We start from the raw sequence: 16,607 nt of genomic DNA on the forward strand, positions 1-16,607 counted from the left end.
GGAAATGGCACACTTTTACAACACATGTATTGCAAAATATTGGGTAAAATTCCATACAATTTACAATCCGTTTTATAGAGTAACATGGAAAAACCCAATAGAGGCCAGGTCACCAAGAGTACGCAAGAGCATTTTACAACACATTTCATGGTGCCTCTGCCCACAACATATACCAGCACTGTCAGTGTAAAGCATATGCTTGTTTATATATTTATTTATTGCATTTGCTGTTAGTGCCCAAGACCCAGAGGTATCACGGCGCTAGACTACATATATGAAGATGCATGAGTAAGTACAGAGTTACAGTTTCTGGAATTCACAGTGGGTTTGAATGAAGTCATGGATATTTGTTAAACAGAATGGTTTTGATTAGTTTGCAGAACGCTTGGTAGGAGGGCTTGTTTCTGATGGGTGGGTGAACGTGTTCCACAGTGTGGGTGCGATGACGCTGAAGCTTGATCCCCCCGATCTTTTCCTGGTGAATCTGGAGGTGGTTAGTGAGATGGAGGCAGGGGAATGCAGGGTGCGTGGGTTGGGTCATTTGGAGATGTAGTGGGTGAGGTAGGGAGGAGCAGTGTTCTGGAGGCATTGGTGAGTGGTGGATAGAACTTTGAATTTAATGCAGGCTTTAATGTAAAGCCAGTGAGCTTCGTGTCTGATTAGGGAAATGTTCTCTGAGTGTTTGAGGTCCCATACTGCTAAGGGCATTATTCTGTGTTAGCTGTAGTTTGTTGAGATTTTTAGAGGAGGTCACTACCAAGATGGCATTGCAGTAGTCTAGCTTGCTGCCAATGTAGCTCTGGCTAGAGTGAGGCAGTTGTTTGGGGTGAGGAATTTCCTGGAGAGATTGAGGAGTTTAGTTGAGTATGCCACGGAGGAGGCCACCGCCTTGACATGTCTGCTCATGTTGAGTTCAGTGTCATGGTAGACTCCCAGTGTTTTCACATGAGGCGAGGCAGGGATGCTGTTCCCGTCTATGATAAAGTAAGTGTAGACATGGTCTAGGTGTTTGCGTCAGTGAGGAGAGTGGCAATGAGCAACTCAGTTTTGTCATCATTCAGGCAGAGGTGGTGGTTGGCCATCCAGACCTGAAGTGTTTGATGTTAGCAGAGTCGAGCTGGTAGGAGCCTGTGAGTTTGAGGAGAATCTGAGTATCATCAGCAACATTTATGTTGGGAATATGATGCCTGTGCTCGCAATGTATGCCATCATTGCAACTGTAAAACACTTTCATTATGCTGGTGTGCACATTCTGTATCATACATGCCACTGCAAACATATCCCTGATGCCATCAATATTGGTCATCACTGCCACATAAAACATTTTTCATGGAGCTTTTGCCACCAACATATGCCCTTATTGCAATTTAGCATCATTATCATGTTGGTGCACCAATAGGTCATCACTGCCACTGTAAGAATCGTTCATTATCCTGGTGCATTCAGCACTTTAAAACTTTCCTAACGCACCAGCCCATCTGAAGTCGGGTAAATGGATGTGGCATGTAAAATGGTGCATACACAAAACAGATGAGCATCATTTGGTAAGATCCTGTGCACTGGAAGATCGCTGCGGGTTGATGGTCCCGTCATATTGTGCGATTTGTGCAGTAAACATATTTTTACATCTCTCTGCCTAACCACACATCTGTAAGTATTGTATTAGCCCTGATGAGAGGGAACTCGGCATATACCATGTTCAGACGTAAATCCCCCTCAGTAACATTGAGAATATTGGCACAATGTCAATTTGCTCAAACAGAATAATGTGCTTGACATCTCTCTAATCCCAAAAGCTGCACACAATAAGGCTGCTCGAAGTACCAGCAGTGTCATGACAACATGGGACTCACATATTGTCACAGAACACGCTTTTGGCTTTCAACTGAGTTCAATTAAATGTTGTGCTGTGATGTGCCCAATTACAGTACAGAAACTCATGTCTGCCTTGACTTCCACTTAACAACAAAATGAGGATCTGTCCTTCCAAGCTGTTGGCAGCGTTTCTAACACTTTGCTGAGAAAATCAGTGCTTGCAGGAAGGGCAGTGAATACACAAAAGACACCTTTCTATCATAAGTGGCACCGACACTAAGAGTAGTATACATTTAGAAATGTCTGAAACATTCACAGAATAACTATGAATAATCAGATGTAATGCTGAAGACCATGTAGTGTCTAAGCATTAAGGATGCGCGTGGAAATGGGCTGTCTGACTTTCCGTGCCAAACTCACTTTTTAGTAGAGGGCAGGATGAATGGGTCCGCACAGGTGGGAAGGGACACATCAAAGCTGTGCAGATGTTTGCTGGTTGGAGGTGGCTCTCAAGGTGCCGCCGTCCATGCTATATGCAAACATACGTAAGATCCCTCCTGGGTTAGGACCCTGCTGCAGGTTATCTGTGCAGGGAATGCTGCAGGCCAGACCCGTTCTTTCATGGTTCCGAGGAAGATAAAATGGGTGTTAACGAGTTCAGTAATACTAAAGTCAAAGTGCCCTTGCCCTGGAACCCTTTTCCACCCACCTCCGTGTACATACAAATTGAGCCACTAAACTGCGTCCTTCGTACTTCTCAACGTCTTACCCTCTTGGAGAATGCACACTCGAGCAGCACCAATTCCATTGTTCTTGTGGGCAAAGCTCCCCCTTTTCATCCCAGGATTCCACTGGATAACCCCAATTCCTTGTACTTTCTAAACGTTGATGTCATTGGTCAAACTAACCCAGTGTCAGGGTTGTTTTTCTTCCCGGCACCCCATTACTTAAAGGGATGGTCTAGTAAAATTTTTTTTTTAAAAAATAGATAGGCAACATAAAAAAAAAAATACTAGCATTCTCCGTTTTAAAACTTCCTATGTAAAATTTTGAGATATTCAAGCTCAAAATTTGCAAAAGCAAGCACATGGGCGCATCCATTTTGTGAAATGGAGGCCCTCCTGTGCTGGCTTTTGCTTTTGCGGCACTAATGAAGGAAAAGCCAGCCAGCTGTAGTAAACAAAGGCTACCGCTGGGTGGCTTTCCCTTCATTAGTGCTGTAGGCGGAGGACGGGGACCGGAGACCAGAGCAGGAAAGCTGCAGCTGAATCTCGGTAAGTGCTATTTATTTTTTTTTTAAAAATAAGCACTAGCTGCGTTTTTTTTTCTAAGTTTTCCGGGCTGGAGGAGCCCGGAAAACTTCGAAATAAAACCGCCGCTTTAAAAACGTATTTATGTTTGCGGTCGCTTTTGAAGCGACCGCAAACATAAATACAACGTTATTGTGTTGGAAAACGCTGCGGTTTTTCTTTCCAAGTTTCTCAGGCTCCTCGGAGGAGCCTGAGAAACTTGGAAAGAAAAACCGCAGCGTTTTCCAACACAACCACGTGTGTTTCTGCCTGCTGTGGCTATCACTTTGGGTCTCCGGTGCTCCCATAGGGTTCAATGGGAATGGGGAGGGAGGTAACAATGGGCACATTACAAGTGTCCCGTTGTTACCTCCCTCTTCCACTCGCCGGACCCGATTCGGGTCCCGCAAAGGGAACCTCATAATCAGCCCTGACGCAATGAAGGGGGCCGGTCCCGTCCCGGCCCCCTTCCTTCCATCAGCGCAAGGGTCGTAATGAGGCCCACTGTGTCATCTGTGCCGTGACTGCCGTCGTGTCCTGTGTGAGTTTTTGTGTGGCAGCCTGAACTTCCTTTGTCCCAACTCATAACGCTAGCGGCTGTTTTTTTTCATTTATATTGTGTGACTATGATGGGTAAAAGGCCTCATTTGATTCACTTAACATGGTCTACTACACCAGTGTGTGCCTGCCGCTGCTGCGGGTCACGGCCACGCTCTCGCCGGGTGCTGCTCTCCGCTTCTGAGTGCAGTGTGCGGCGAGGGGGAGCGAACCTGCCGACCGAGTCACTGAACGCGAGGAGCGAGGCGAGCATACCGTAGTAACCAGTCAGTGGCAGAGCCAGCCCACACACTTGTGCCTCGCACTTGCAACTTGCAAATGCATGTATGCCAATGCCATGAGAGTATTAGCATAACATAACATAACAGGCGTTTCTGTAAATCACACGTTCACCCCCAAAGGGACATCTTGGCGCTAATAATAGATGTTTATTGTTACCCAACTTAATGGTACTCATTTTATCGACCTCAGAAGGATGAAGGGCTGACTGGACCTGCTGGGATTCGAACCTGTGACCATGAGGTCAAACACAGGCCCCTGCAGGGGATGCATTAGTCCACAGAGCCACAGACCCGGCATGTATTAACTTGAGTTGGCAGCCTCGGACTGGAGAAGATTAAGAAGATCAGCTTATCAGGGGGAAGAGGCTTTGCTAGGGGGGGTAATGGGGCTATAGCCCCGGGTCTTTTGGTTGTAGCCCCGGATAGAAGCTCAGGGGTTAGAACCAAAAAGCAATCTAGCCCCGAGTCCCCACATTAGGGTAGCCCCAGATCTTTTGCAGACCTAGCAACACCCCTGTCAGGCGGGACGGGAGGGTGGGAAGCCACAGGTTCAGGGCACCAGTCTTCAGCTTGAGACTAAGTCCAATAATTCAAAACCCCAAAGTAACAACACTCTTCGCTTTCCCCGGCCCACCACACTTAATTGCAAGGCAATCCCTGAGTCCTGACTTGACCGACCTTCACCTGACATCCCCACCCCACGTCCTGTTCCTTCTGCTGCTCTGCAGAGTGACACTGTGACTGAGTGAGGATGATGTGCCAGCAGCCAGCATCTAAAAAATTCAGAATCGAGGGAGGGAGCGGACGGGTCTGTCAGAGTCTGAGTCAGAGAGGACTGAGAAGATCATTGACAGAATGTAAGTACTGATTGTAGTGTGTGTGTGTGTGTTTGTGTGTGTGTGTGTGTGTGTGTGCGCTTCCGCTGCACTGCCTGCTGCACTTACCAGTTAACGTGTGTTGCATGTACTGTAGAGTGTGTGGGCGGGTGTGGCACGCCTCGTCCACGCTGAATATTCCCCATGCGGAATGAATCTCATAATTGCTGTAACAACTGTGCCTGTCCTGAGGCCTGCCAGCAGTCCATGAGTTTTTCTTGCACTAAACAGACGGTATTGGGTGTCGGGGTTGACCATATTACACTCATATTAGCTTAGGTGCCATTCCAGACTCTGAATCTTTGTTCACAAATGTAAAGACTGTTATCATTTATTCCAATAACTGAGACTATTATTTTATGTTCTGCCTGGGTACTTTCATTGTAATCAGTCATTAACTAAGTAAGGAGTGCAGGGTCTCTTAAAGTTTTGCTTTGTTTCAATTACTCCAACTTATTCAAACAGGGCTATTTTCAAAGACGTGAATTGCTTCGAAGTTAAACTAGTGGGTGGGTTGTGTGTATTAGCTGGCCCGGGGTGATACAGTGACCAAAGTGTGAACCATTATCACTGATAGATGCAATGAAGGCCTCCAAGGTCGGGCACCACCATGCCACAGAACCAAGATAGAAGCACAAAAAGGCTGCCTCCTTTGCTTCCCAGTGGCACAGTGTCATTGGGATGGCCGGATGGCCCCACCGGCCAGGCAGGGCTGCAGGGCAGGGTTTGGGTGTTCATCTGGGCAAGGAGACAACGTCACGTGATGAAGACTCATGTTCTTCAGATGTGACACCGAACAAGATGGTAGCAACAGTGCCAGGCCAGCATGGATTCAGCTTGCTGCCAGGAATTAGCGTGAGGGTCATGCTTGGCAAAGATTGGGGGATGACCAGAGTGCCATTATTTACCAGTGCATGTGTAGTAGAGAGAGCTGCAAATACACTAGTGATTTCGTCATTGGGATGGTGGCTTTGTATTAGTACGGGATGGTAAGGAATGAGCGGTTGAATCAAGGAACACTGTGGCAGACCCAAAATATTTTAGGCTTATCTGCGAAGATTTGTCATGAAGCTTTCTCCCAATCTGCTATTTTTGGCTAATGTGGATACTGGCCTTATAATGTGTGCTTCATTGAGTGATTGAAATATTGGCATCTTGGAAATATGTGGTTCCTTGTGGAAAAACTGAAATTCGTATCCTGACATTATGCACGTTGTGCAATCTGGCCAAGATTTTATGTGAGCAGGGCCATTTTCGATGCTATCACCTCAATAATTATGTCAAAAACATTCTGGAAACAGTAGAAAACATCTATCAACACCTTCAGTTTACAAAAAGAGCTGCCATCTTGGAATAGGCAGAATGAAAGGAACACCCCACTAGCCCACAATTAACACCCCATGCTGCTCATTTCTAAAAGGGGGAAAATGAGGCACGAGAAAGGGGACTCACAGAGAAGCACAAATAGGGGCTGAAAATAAAGAGGCAGTGTTACTAACAGATGCAGGATTGTTCTCCTAATACCCCAGCCTCCAGAATACAGGATGATCCCCGGGGGGAGGGACAGGGGGATTCTCGGGACAAATGAAAGATACTTTAAAAGTGTGAAGGTCTCGTGAAGGTATCCAAATAAATGTTCCATAAGCAAGGTTGCTGAGTCCTCAGTTGGTGGTCTCTGGAGCTCAAGAGAAAAGTTGTGATTTTTCTCATTGAATCTCTTGAAACGTTCATTGGATCCTCTAATCAGGGGGGCCATGCCAGAATGTGATCTCCCAAGATCGTGCTTGCTGGGGATTTCCCAGAGATGGTCCTGTGTACCTTAAGTCATAACTCCCTGACGTAATCCTGAAAACCCACTCAATAAAACCTCAGAAGAAGCTCCCGATCATTGTCCAAAATATAGTTACCCCGGTGGGCGTGAGCTTCAAATTGGAGGCCCGATCTGGAAACTGTCACTTTCACTTAAGACACTTTGTTATGTCTGGACATCCGGGGCATGGTTCCAGGACCAGTGGGACTGCGGGGCACCCGAAATGCCCATTGCTCAGGGCAGCACTGACTGGTAGACCTTTAAAGCGTGTCTCTTTGTTGGAATGTGTATTGTTTGGGGTCGTGAGTGGCAAGCGGGCAAATGGACAATAGTGACCAAATACTAGTACTAACTCTGTCAGTCACCAAACGCAGCACTCACGAACATTATTTCAAAATCCCTTTTGAAAAATGACGGGTGCCATTGGGCTCTGATTAGCGAAGTTTAGCGAAGCGAGGGGAGGCGCCGGCGCAGAGGAAGGAACATAAAGCTACCTACCACTAATTTACGCACACGAATGAAAATGTGACAAAACGAGAACCTCATTACCTCATAGCTAAGAACAACTGACTGCAGAAGAACAAAACATCCCTGATAATAAGGTATCCAAGAATACGAAAAAATGCCTTGCAAAAGTAACTATAAAAAGCGTTTCCTCAATTATGAATTACGTACATCTTGCCCATTCGTGTGACTTGTGCACAGAACAAATCGCACAAATCTTTGCAACACAACGTGAAAAGCTCATAAAATACAGCCCTTACAAGTTATATGTGGAAAGCCATGCATAAATGCTTGTGCAGAAGTTCGAAAAGTGGAAAGGTCTGATAGTGTTTTATTGACGTGCGGTTGTTTTATTTTCAGTACAGAGGTCGCCCTGAGATTTGAACCAGCAAAGAATTGTCCTTGGCTGTGACTTGTCACATGCCTCCAACGTGGGCTGGGTTGGGTATGTGATCATGTGGCTGGTATCTCTAGGTTCTAACAATGTTTGCTTCAGTTGGTCCACCTTAAAATGTCACTGGACTGTTCCAAGCAGAGTCTGTTCCTTGGGGAGAGAAGTATGCATACTATCCCATGCTAAATATTAACAATTTTGTTATTATGGCTATGCATTCAATTGAAAGATGGGATATTATCAATAACCGGCTAGAGAAACATTGGTAATGACAGGATAGAGGCAGGAACAAGCACAGGAGAGTTAAATTAAGCCAAAGTGAGGTCAAAGTAAGAACTGCTTCAATTCCCAACACAGCAAGCAAGCTCAGCCATTCATCAAACTCTGCGCCATTAAACTTGGTCCTTCCCAGCTCCATGCTCTCTTTTAATGAATTCACTCCCCCTCCCAGCCTCCTGTTGAAGTTGAACAGGCTCCGTTCTCCATTTTACGCGCTCTGTCTCTGCCTTCCTCAGCAGCTCTGTTTTCCTAGATTCCACTACCTTTCACTATGTCATGTTTGCCCTCTGCTCAGGGTCGGACTGAGGGGCATAAAATTGTCTCAGGCACCAATGAAAAAGTGGGCCATGGTTACAAATGTAAATTCATCCCTTTTGTGAAGGACTGTTGGAGTAGTATCCGGGGCGCGGGCGGTGGGGTGATGCGACTGGATAAAATGTAATGCAAATTGTGCACTTTAAAGAATATTTATTCAGTAATAATGGTCAAAACTAAACGCCACATGGTGAAGTAACTTATGAAACTGGCCCGCAAATAAGTGCCTGTGTGCCCCACTTTGACCTCAAAAACTGTCCCACAGAGACAGTGCTTATTTGCTTTATTTCTGTTCTTTTGTAGCTACCTATGAATATTTATTTTGTCACTAAAGCATGCTGTGAGCTGAGCTTGCATGAAAACTAGTGTCTCACTGTCCCGCCACCTCGGTCCCAAGCCTTAATGCAATTGAAATCTAAGCTCCATCCAGGTTGCAAGAATTATGGGACATTCAGATACTGTGTTGTTGAAAAAAAGCCTTTTCAATATGTAGTATAGCTGGGCAGGCATCAGCAAAATTAGGAGCTAAAAAGTAACTCCTGCTGCTTTAAATCAGCCTAGAAGAACCTGGTTAGGCTGGGGTCAACACCACCAGTCATTATGTTTGATTCATCAATCCAACCTGAACCAGTGGCATGCAAACATACCTACAAAACATTAACTGTTGATTGAGAATGAGTAAGTTATGACCCGTGGGGGTGTCACTATACACGTGGCTTTGCCAGACAAACTACTGCCTCTCTAAAAGATAGTCCACAATCAGGGACCTATTGACCTTCTCCGGGGACGCTTGATGCTGTAGCCTTAAGCTGTTATGATTGGAGAGGAAGGAAGTTCAAAGCTGAACGACACCCCACAATTTCACTGTTATGTAGAGTAAACCACCTGGGGTTAGGAGTGGTGGAGAGTTGTTGATGTGCTCTGCAGTAGATAAGACTTGCCCGTTTGCAAGGGATTTCACCCCAGTGGCAGGGCAATGGACAGAAATTCCATGTGTGCATGTTTTCATTAAACTATGGGGTAATCAGTGAAGGCAATATATGTATGGTTTTTACACACTCCCCCTCCCGCAGCCATTACCGAAAATTAGGCATCTATATTCCACTAGAAGCTGTGAAACAAAATCTGAGGTAAAACTCTGTGACCCCTCTATTTTTGTCAGTTAGATGAACATTTTATTGAAAAAGTTTCAACATTTTTTTTAAAGTTCTTTTTTATCAAGTTAATTCATACCAAATTTGAATCAGAAAGACAACCCATACACGTTTTAACACGCACATACAATGTATAGATATATACAAACATATAACAAAACACCATCGATCGATATGATAAGCTTGATTCTAAGTGATCCGACCGCGGCTGATATTCCCGCGGCTGCAATGTTCGCATGAGAAAGGTGCGAACTACCAAAAGTTTGCACCTTTCTCATGCAAACACACTTACATACTACGGAGGCTGCAGGGTTTTCTCCCGCAACCCCCACTCACTATACTATATTCTATAGTATAGTGAGCGGGGTGTCACGGGGACACCCCTGCATCCCGTTTTTTTTTCATTTTTCTTTTTTTTGCCGGTGTGCTGCGGGGGTGTCCCCCACAACACCCCACTCACTATGCCACACAGTATAGTGAGCGGGGTGTTGCGGGGGACACCCCCGCAGCCCCCGCAGTCTTTTTTTTTTTACTTACCTGCAATGCTACCACCAAAGGTTCGAACTTTTGGTGTTCGAACCTGTGGTGGTAGCATTTTTCGGTCATTTTGTACAGTCGGACACATCCACATCACGACCAGTAAGTAAAGGTGTCCCCCAAGGAACATCCACATCACCCCTAATCTTCAACTTCTACATAACACCCCTTCCCGCAATACTTCCACTCATACAATCTTACCTGCTACAACTATACAGACGACAGCCAGATCATCTTCAAAATCCCCAAATCCGAACGCCCTGGCAGTCCGGACCTGTCATCATGCCTCTCGGACATTGACCACTGGATGACGACCAACCACCTCATCCTAAACGCTGAGAAAACTGAAATCCAGGTTTGCGGGAAAACAGCGCTCCTTCCCCAACCAATCCCGTGGCCCAAACCACTAGGACAAACACGGGCAATCTCTAAAGTGGTAAAAAACCTTGGATGCACGTTGGACTCAGATTTATCTCTCACCCAACACACCACCAGCATATTCAAAACCTGCTTATACCATCTACGGATTCTCAGGGGCATTTTTGTCTTAACTCACTTATCCCCACCGTTTCTCGGTCACCAACTCCATCATCCTGTCCCACCTAGACTAAGCAAACTGCCTCTGCCTAAGAGCCCCAGCATCCCAACTAAGGAAACTTCAAAGAATCCAAAACTCAGCAGCGCCTGCTCACTAACTGCCCACCAGAGAACACATCAGCCTTACCCTGAGAGTCCTCCATTGGCTCCCAATTGCCAAACGTACCAGCTTTAAAGCCATGTGTATCACCCACTGTGCAGTCCACAACACTGGCCCGGAATTCCTCTGAGACAGAATTGTCCCTTACCAACCCTCCAGGAACCTCAGATCTCGCACAGCATTTTGCCAAGTGATTCCCACCTCACAACTCCACAAGGCTTGGCGGTTCCTCCTTCTCCTTCCAAGCACTAATTATCTGGAACTTCCTACCGCTACACATCCGCAACACTGAAAACCACCTGAAATTCAGGAAGGCCCTCAAATCCTGGCTTTTTCCAATACTCACCTGATCCATGGTACCCCGAGACTACACCACTGAAACAACTCCTCTGCACCAATCACAACACGGAGGCCGGCAGCTCTCGCAGTGGTTTCACCTGACACACCATCACCCCATCCACAACACTCCCACCCAACATGTACGCCAGGTAAGGCAGCAGCCTTCGCTGTGGCACACCCGCAACATTCTCACCATGCCCCCTGCCCACCAGATCTGTCCACAAGAGAGACCACGAACAATGAGATAAGTAGCCCAGGCTAGCCCACACCCATCACTAAGGTACAATGCAATATACCCACGCCAGGTGCATCCTAGGACCCTTTTCGCTAGAGAGACCATGAATGACGAGACCACGCCGTCCGCTGTGAACGGGTTTGCACCAGCCACACAACTCCAAAGACCATGGTACGTATAATCCCTGCAGACCTCCAGTACGTATGCCTACACCACAATTGAGAAGATAGGCTGCAGGCATAATCAAGCACCCGTGCACCGGTAGAATGCAGCTATGGCTATGCTTTTCGGTCTATCAGCACACATAACCGTCCCCACTGAAACACCAGACGTACCTCAACACCTCTGCCACTAGCATACGGCGACTACCAACGAAAATAAATTTGTTATAGCCGGCCACACATCAAATCTCTCAACAATAGCTCTCTATCGCAACCTCCAACAGCGCCCTCTGATGTGCCTGGATCATTGAGCTGCTTAGTCGAGCCTAGCCAGCCACCCAAGTCTAAGACGGGCAAAAATGCACACACACACCTCCTAAAACAAAACTTCTCGAACTTTTCTTGACACATTGACCACGGTCACCAAGGGCGTTCCAACTAGGAAAAAGCGCATTGAGGCCATACATATGGGGAAAGAGCTCTATATAAATAAGCAAATACAATACAATAACAATATCTATTGAATGAATGATGGTAACCCATGGAGATGTTTCACAGAGAGTACTGCATGCTATCTACAGTGACCCAACGTACGCATGTTTCTGTCCTCTATAGAAAGTGATACAAAATCAATTTTAAAAAGTGTTGATGTTTTTTCAGTTGAATTCTGATCTAAGTGACATATTTATTTATTTTATTAATATTAATTTGCATAACGCGCCACTAAACCCGGAGGCCTCAGAGCGCTATAAAACATACAGAAACAGACAGAGAAGAAGGAGAAGAGACGCTTAACCTACTGTTTTATCAAATAGAAAGGTTTTTAGATAAATAGTGGTGACGCAGTTTTACCTCAGATTTCGCTCCACGGCTTTTATTAGAATATAGAATACAATGAGGTCTACGTTGTATTTCTGTAGAACACTATAGTATGAAATGAGCCACTGAGTTGCAGAACCAGCTCAGGGTTCTTTTTTCGCTGGATTGCCCCGGGCACTGTTGCCCACTTGGCTGCAGCGTGGACTCCTGCTGAAAGATTCGAGCTCTAAGACTCCCTGCCACGTCCCCTGTTCCCTTTCATGCGCCATGTTGGGTGTGATGATAGATAAGCAGGTAATTGAATCCTGGGACAGGGAGGATCGCGGGCTCTGCAGTACACACCCTCTGATGAGAAGGAGTCAAACAAGGTGGGAGGGGCAGGGCCTGAGAAAAGCACACAAGGAGGCAGGGCAGGTACCCAGACTCATTCACCCTCTCTCCTCCCATGCACACCCCCAGTGGGTAAGTGGAGCAGGCCGAGCTTTGATATTCATGGCCTGGCTGCAGGGGGACTTTCATGGGGAGTGCACTGGGATACTAATTCGAGTCTCCGCCATTGTCTCTCTCTGTTGATAGTGGCTCCTGGATTAGCCATTGTATCTGGTCCAGCTCACTCCCCTGAAGTCATTAATTCTGTATTACATGCAATTACCAGACGTTGCATTAGATGGGGGAGGAGGAGTGGAGGTGGGGGGACGGGCGTCTGAAAGCCCTATGGATAGTGGAGGGGTGTGTTATGCAAGGGTACTGGTCCGGGCTAGCGAGAAGACTTTGGGTGACATACAGCATAACCTTACCGTGCTCTGGCACCTCCCCCACGTTGTGTCAGAAACACAACTGGTCTGACAGCACGGCCGCGCTCTCACAAAGGAGCTGTGCATGTCACTACTCACCCTGAAGGCAGAGGCCCGCCCACTTCACGAATAGCTCCAATTCAACCGGCACACCGTTTTATATAGTATAGCACGGTTTACCCAGAGGGCGTCAATGCGCTTTACATTTGATAGAACAACCCATCATTGTTTTATAAGCATCAGGATTATACCATCACTGGTGACATTTCAAACTTGTCATTTGCAAATGATTTTGTCGGGATAAGGTTGGGTTTGGGCTTTTGTGTGGGTGGAAAAAACAGAGACATTTCTTCAAATGAAATAGAAATCCCTTGTCTCCCAGGAATATCATCAAAGTTGCCTGCATGGCATATCAGGCAACCACTGCCCGAGTGCCTGCCTACTTTTCTGCCATAGGTGCTACCTCTGGGGGCACACAACTCCTCCATGGCAAGACTTGGAATAATACTGGCGTGCGGGGAGAAGGCCAGGAAAAAGTCCTTCTCCTGCAATGGCCCATCATACTGGAACATGTACAATGCTCGATTTCTCCTGAACTAAGTTTGCGCTGTATAAAACACACATACAAATACATATACAACACTAACTCTGACTGATTAACCAGCTGTAAAAAGCAAATGCAATAGGAGGAAATATTTTCAAAGAAGTTTAGCAGCTGTACAAAAACTCCAATGCCAGTAACTGGATCCAGTAGAAACCATTAGTTACAGAAGAACTGGGATTTATACTGCGTAAGGTCTGCTATATGACGAAACAGTTACATTAAAGGCACATATATGTACACTTATATCTCATTAGATCAGTGTGCTCTAATAAAGTGTTGGTACGGAGGAGGTAGGAGTGTGGAAGAGCGGGATTTCGGTTCAGATGTTCCGCTACCAGTGAGTGCGCACGGATGCCGGTCTCATTGCACTTTCTATCTAGGGCTCTATCGGGCCCCAAAGCTAAACAAACTATCACCACCCGCCTGGTCCTTTCCAGTTATCTCAGTTGGCTGAAGAATTTGCAGTAGGCTCATTCTTAGTGGTCCTTTGTAATAACTTGAGAGCCGGAGAGTGCCTGCTCGTAGAATTCCTGCCAGTAATTCTGAAGTGCACGACTCACGAGATGGATCGAGGAGCTACCAAATGCATGAATTGAAACGCGCAGGAACCTGGCAACCTCGAACTTTGAGGTTATCTCTGACATGCCAAGGCAGATAGTTGCAATAGCGGCTCCTGAGCAAAGATGGCGGCTGCCTTGGTTTGGTGATTCGAATAAATCCTGGATTCAGTGGAGCCCGCTTTTACCTAGCAGAGGAACAACAGACACATCTGTTGGAATCATGCCAGTGCAAGGGTTTGAGAACGATGATCCCTGTGGTGCAGAGAGAGTTCCCTCACAGCGCAGGAACCTCACGCGGGAACTCCTTATGCACGGACAGCATGTAAATAAGGCAAAGGCTGAGAACAAGAGCAGAAGATTCTCATTAGCCTTCTGCCTCAACCTCATTCAGAACGAGGCTCCTAGGGGCGCATGAAGTAAGTATATTGGGGGATGATTCCAACGCAGTCAAAGAGGGGGGTTTCCTATTAGGAGGGTGAAGCCAATATGAACGTAGGCTCTTGAGGATTTTTCTGGAATTCCTGTATGCCCTAAACGTTTGGCACCTAGTTCAGCACAGATTCCACTTCCAGGAACATACAGAACTACGCCACAACTCCACCACAACTCCCAATAAAGCGAACTCAAGCTCAGTGGAAAATGGCCTCTTCAAGATCACACGTCTGGCCTGCTGAAAACTGGGATTGTAACATAGTGGGGCAATGGAGTAGATGGCACTCCTTGCTTTTTGCAGATCAGGGGCAATCTTACACATTACTGAGGCGTCCCTGTAGCATGGTTGAATTACCATGGAACGAAGGTTTAAGACTAGTTCTCGAACGGACACAGTTTTAGACAGGAAGCGGGTGAACGAACATAACTATAATGCAAAGAAAGGGGCACTGCACATACATGTTATTATTAGCAATGCAATGACTTTCGGATGTGAGCTCGCAATTTGGCAATGGTATAATTAACAGGACTTACCACGCACGAAATTGATGTTGGAGATCTTATATACTTCGGAGGTAAGTCTTTAAATGTCCATTGCAGGTTCATTAACCCAGAGTGTTCACTCACCATCCGAGCAACCATCTTCAGAACTTAGAATGCAAATATCGCTCTTCATCCTGTTAATGCAGATTCCTCTAAACCTCAAAGAATGATCGTTTCAGGTATGAACATTAACAGGAAGTGTGTTGATCTGCGCACCCGAATCTAAAGTCCCGGGAGGATAGCTCAGGAGCAGCGCGCTCTCCTTGGAAACAAGGCGACGTGGAAAAGTCCCGGGAGGATAGCTCAGGAGCAGCGCGCTCTCCTTGGAAACAAGGCGACGTGGAAAAGACCCGGGAGGATAGCTCAGGAGCAGCGCGCTCTCCTTGGAAACAAAGCGACGTGGAAAAGTCCCGGGAGGATAGCTCAGGAGCAGCGCGCTCTCCTTGGAAACAAGGCGACGTGGAGCAACACAGGTTCGATCCCGGTCTGCGCTTAGAAATCTCTGGGTATTAAGCGCGTTATAAATAACGAATTATAATTATAAAGGTGCTCGCTTTAAGGCAAGAACTGGCATGCCTCCAAAATGCAATATTTTACCCAGAGGTTCTCTCCGGGTACTGGATGCTCACCTCTAAGGTCTGTGGGACCTGTGTATGTTTGTATATAGCCAACATAAACAATGCAGTCGTTAAAGATTCTTTACAACATCTGTATAGTATTGCCACATTCACAGAAATTATGATCCAATGGTTTAACGCTGAAAAACACAAAAAGAGAGGAAAACAGAAGTGTGCAGCCAAAGCATTTCAGACAAAGTCCATCAGCAGGCCTGTATGTACACGAACGAGAGAAAAACCACAACACAGAAAGGAATTCATGAAAGAAAAAATCCCAAATCCATTAGTATATACACAAAACCAAACATGAACCAACTACGCTATTAGCACCACATTGACACATATAGTCTAAAAACATACCTGTATCAACTCTCACTGTTGGAATGAATGATCACACATGCCTATGACCAGGACCTAGAGTCCTGTTTAGGGGGATGAAGGGAAAGGAAGAGAATGCTCATGCCAAGGGTGTACTGCGCATGCGCACATTCGGAAAGGGAAGCATTTTTCCAAAAATAGACCAATGGGTAGGAAAATGTCCCTGAGCGACTGGCGTGGTCCCAGTTAGATGGCAGGACATTCAATGTCCAAGGTTCCCATTCTTTGATTGCATCTGGCGACGACCCGACTTCATGGCGTAAGGCTGAAATAGTTCCCGTGTTTAAAAAAGGTGGGAGGGAGAGCCCAGCCAACTATCAACCCCCGTTTCGCTTTTAGATAGGGCCGGGAAAACATTTGCAAAGGCCCTCTCGAAGCATTTACAGGAATGGGTCGATGCTGGAGACCTTATGAACCCCCTCCAAGCTGGCTTCCCTTTAGGTAAGAGCACAATTGACCAGGGGTTTCGTTTTTATTTTATTTTTGCAAAAGTACGTGGTCCTTAAAAAACATCAAAATTCTTTGCGCTTTTTGTGGATCTAAAACCAACATTCAGTCTCCTATGGCGGCCATTGCTCGATAACAACACCCCTGTTCACCTCATAAGGCTGGCATGG

The 16,607-nt window shown here is 46.3% G+C and overlaps 1 long non-coding RNA gene across 2 annotated transcripts in view; it reads right to left on the bottom strand.

The window, feature by feature from the left end:
- Nucleotides 1–16,607, bottom strand: part of LOC138565929 (uncharacterized) — a 263,794-nt gene that overhangs the window by 46,447 nt on the left and 200,740 nt on the right. The window lies entirely within an intron of this gene.

This window comes from Ambystoma mexicanum, chromosome 2p (assembly GCF_040938575.1).
Source record: "Ambystoma mexicanum isolate Mex_15411 chromosome 2p, UKY_AmexF1_1, whole genome shotgun sequence".
Taxonomy (NCBI): domain Eukaryota; kingdom Metazoa; phylum Chordata; class Amphibia; order Caudata; family Ambystomatidae; genus Ambystoma; species Ambystoma mexicanum.